The 4215-nt window shown below is 38.5% G+C and overlaps 1 pseudogene; it reads left to right on the forward strand.

Moving 5' to 3' along the window:
* The first annotated feature begins 1322 nt into the window (after positions 1-1322).
* LOC129507473 (elongation factor 1-alpha 1-like) lies at positions 1323-1949 on the forward strand (annotated as a pseudogene).
* The last annotated feature ends 2266 nt before the right edge of the window (positions 1950-4215 follow it).

Consider the following 4215-nt stretch of genomic DNA (forward strand, 5'->3'; position numbering starts at 1 on the left):
ATTCAAGACTCATCTATATGCTATTTAGAGCATATAGAGACTCATTTTAGACCTAAAGACACCTGCAAATTGCATCTATCATGCAAATGGATGTCAAAAGAAGGCTGGCAATACTTATATTGAACAAAATAAGACTTTAAAACAAAAGACAGTAACAAGAGAGAAAGAAGGACACCATATCATAAAAAGGGTCACAGCCCAACAAGAAGATATAACAATTGTGAATATTTATGCCCCTAGCATGGGAGCACCCAAATACCTAAAATAATAATAACAAACATAAAGGAACTAGTTTGTAATAATACAATAATAGTAGGAGACTTTAGCACCCCACTTACATCAGTGGAAAGATCATCTAAACAGAAAATAAACAAGGAAACAATGGTTTTGAATGAAACACTGAACCAGATGGATACGTAACAGATATATTCAGAACATTCCACCCTAACACAGCATAATATACGTTCTTTTCAAGGGCACATGGGAAATTCTCCAGAATAGATCACATATTAGGTCACAAGTCAGGCCCCAACAAATACAAAAAGACTGAAGTCATACCATGTACTTTTTATCTTTTTTTTTAAGGTTATTTATTTATTTATTTGAGAGAGAGAGAGTGCACAAGCAGTGGAAGTGGCAGAGGGAGAGGGAGAAGCACGCCTTTCACTGAGCAGGAAGCCCAATGCAGGGCTTAATCCCAGGACCCTGGTATCATGACTTGAGCCAAAGGCAGATGTTTAAATTGAGTGAGCTACCCAGGTACCTCCCGTGTGCTTTTTCTGCACCCAATGCTGTGAAACTCAAAGTCATCCACAAGAAAAATTTGGAAGGATTACAATTACATGGAGATTAAACCACATGCTACTAAACAATGATTGTCTCAGCCCAGAAATCAAAGAAGAAACTTTTTTTTTAAAATACATGGAAACAAATTAAAATGAAAACACAACCATCCAAAACTTTGGGATATAGCCAAAGTGGTCCTAAGAGGGAAGCATATCGAAATACAGGCCTACCTCAAGAAGGAAAAGAAATCTCAAATAAACAACCTAACCTTACATCTAAAGAAGTTAGAAAAAGAACAACAAACAAAGCCTAATGCCAGCAGAAGGAAGGAAATAATAAAGATTAGAGCAGAAATGAATGATATGGAAACTAAAAAAAAAAAAAAATAACAGAGCATATTAATGAAACCAGGAGCTGGTTTTTTGAAAAAAAATAAATAAATAACAAATAATAAAATTGGTAAAGTCCTCTTTGTTGCAATAGATTTGCTACCAGAACACAAGTGTCATGCAGGTCCCTGCTGAACCTAAAGCACGATGAGAAAGGAAAAGACTCATATCAACATCGCCATCATTGGACGTGTAGATCCAGGCAAATCTATCGCTACTGCTTATCTGATCTACAAATGTGGTGGGATCAACAAAAGAACTATTGAAAAATGTTACAAGGAGCCTGCTGAGATGGTAAAGGGCTCCTTCAAGCATGCCTGCATCTTGGATAAACTGCAAGCTGAACATGAACGTGGTATTGACACTGATATCACCCTGTGGAAATTTGAGACCAGCAAGTATGTGACCATCATTGATGCCCCAGGACTTCATCAAAAACATTACAGGCCCATCCCAGGCTCACTTTGCTGTCCTGGCTGTTGCTGTTGGTCTTGGTGAATTTGCAGCAGGCATTTCCAAGAATGGGCAGAGGTGCGAGTATGCCCTTCTGGCTTACACACTGGATGTGAAACAAAGAGTTGTTGGTGTTACCACAATATATTCCTCTGGGCCACCCTACAGCCTGAAGAGATAGGAGAAAACATTAAAGAAATCAGCACCTACAGTAAGAAAACTGGCTACAACCTTGACACAGTAGCATTTGTGCCAATTTTTGGGTGGAACGGTGACAAAATGCTGGAGTCAAGTGCAAACATGCCTTGGTTCAAGGGGTAGAAAGTCACCTATAAATAGGGCAATGCCAGTAGAAGCACACTGCTTGAAGCTCTGGATTAAATTATGCCACCAGCTCACCCGCCTGACAGGCATTCCCGTTTGTTCCTCCAGGGCATCTACAAAACTAGTTGTACTGTACTCTCCCTGTGGGCTGAGTGGAGACTGGTGTTCTTAAGTGCAGCATGATGGTTACCTTTGCTCCAGTGCTAACGACTCTTCAGGTGCCCCATGAGGCATTGAGTGAGGCTCTTTCTGGGGACAATGTGGGCTTCAATGTCAAGAATACATCTGTCAAAAATGTTCATTGCAACAATGTGGCTGGTGACAGCAAAAATAACCCACCAATTGAAGCAGCTGGATTCGTGGGTCAGGTAATTTTTCTGAACCATCCAGGCCAAATCAGTGCTGGATATGCACCCGGGGATTGTCACACAGCTCACGGTGCTTGCAAGTTTGCTGAGCTGAAGGAGAAGATCGATCATCATTATGGAGAAAAACTGGAAGATGGCCCCAAGTTCTTGAAAGCTGGTGATGCTGCCATTGTTGATATGATTCCTGGCAAGTCTATGTGTGTTGAGAGCTTCTTTGACTAACCTCCTCTAAGCTATTTTGCTGTTCAGGGCATGAGACAGCTTCTGTGTGTGTCATCAAAGCAGTGGACAAGACAGCAATTGGAGCTGGCAAAACCTCTAAGTCTGCCCAGAAAGCTCAGAAGGCTAATGAAATATTACCAATACCTGTCACCCCAGTCTTTTTTTTTTTTTTTGAGATTTTATTTATTCACTTTACAGAGAGCCAGAGAGAGAGAGAGCACAAGCAGGGGGAGCAGGAGAGGGAGAGGGAGAAACAGGCTTTCCACTAAGCAGTGGAAAGCCCAATGCGTGGCTCAGTCCCAGGACCCTAGGACATGACTTGAGCTGAACTACCACCTTAGTCTTAATCAGTGGTGGAAGAACAATGTTAGGACTTTTTGTCTCAATTGACCATTTAGGTTTAATAGTAAAGGATTGGTTAATTATAAAATGCATCACAAAACATTCAGAAGGAAAGGAGAATCTTTTGCGAACCATTTTTATCCTGTGTGTGGCAGTTTAAGTTATTAATTTTTAAAGTCAGTACATTTTAGTGGAAACAACTTGACCAAAAAAATCTGCCATAGAATTTTGGACCTATAAAATCAAAGCTTAATGAGAAACAAAACTGATAAACCTCTAAGCAAACTTATCAAAAAGAAGAGAAAGGACACAAACAAATAGAATCACAAATGATAGGGAGAAATAACAACCAACACCAGAGAAGTACAGTTATAAGATGGTATAATGCAAAACTATATGCCAACAGATTGGACAACTTGGAAGAAATGGAGAAATGCCTAGAAACATATGAGCAAACAAAACTGAAACAAAAAGAAATAGAAAACTTGAACAGACCAATAACCAGTAAAGAAATACAATCAGCAATCAAAAAATTCCCCCAAAAAGAAGTCCAGGGCCAGAAGGCTTCAAAGGAGAATTCTACCAAACATTGAAAAAAAAAAAAGAGTTAATACCTATTCTTCTGAAACTATTTCCCCAAAAAAAGAAAAGGAAGGAAAACTTCCAAATTCATTGTATGAGACCATTGTCCTGATACTAAAACCAGATAAAGACTCCACTAAAAAAAGAGAACTATAGGCGAATATTTCTAATGAACTTGGAGGCACATTTTCTCAATAAAATACTAGCAAATCAAATCTGGCCATACATTAAAGAAATCATTCACAAGAATCAAGAGGGATTTATTTAAAAAGTCATCAACATGATACACTACATTAACAAAAGAAAGGATAAGAATATTATTTTTTCAGTAGATGTAGAAAAAAGAATTTGACTAAGTGCACCATTCACTCATGACAAAAAAAAAAAAAAAAACCCTCAACAAAGCAGGGTTAGAGGGAATACACCTCAATATAATAAAGGACATCTGTGAAAAATCCATGGCTAATATCCTCAGTAGGGTAAAAAGGAGAGCTTTTCCTCTACATCTAGGAACAAGACAGGAAGTCCATTTTCACCACTTTTATTCAACATAGTCTGGAAGTCCTAGCCACAGCAATCAGACAACAAAAAGAAATAAAAGGCATCCAAATTGGTAAGGAAGACAGAAAACTTGCCCTATTTGCAGATGACATGATACTATACATAGAAAATCATAAAGACTCCACCAAAATACTTCTAGAACTGATACACAAATTCAGTAAAGTCACAGGACACAAAATAAATGTACA

The sequence above is a fragment of the Nyctereutes procyonoides genome, unplaced genomic scaffold, assembly GCF_905146905.1.
Source record: "Nyctereutes procyonoides isolate TBG_1078 unplaced genomic scaffold, NYPRO_anot_genome, whole genome shotgun sequence".
Lineage (NCBI taxonomy): Eukaryota > Metazoa > Chordata > Mammalia > Carnivora > Canidae > Nyctereutes > Nyctereutes procyonoides.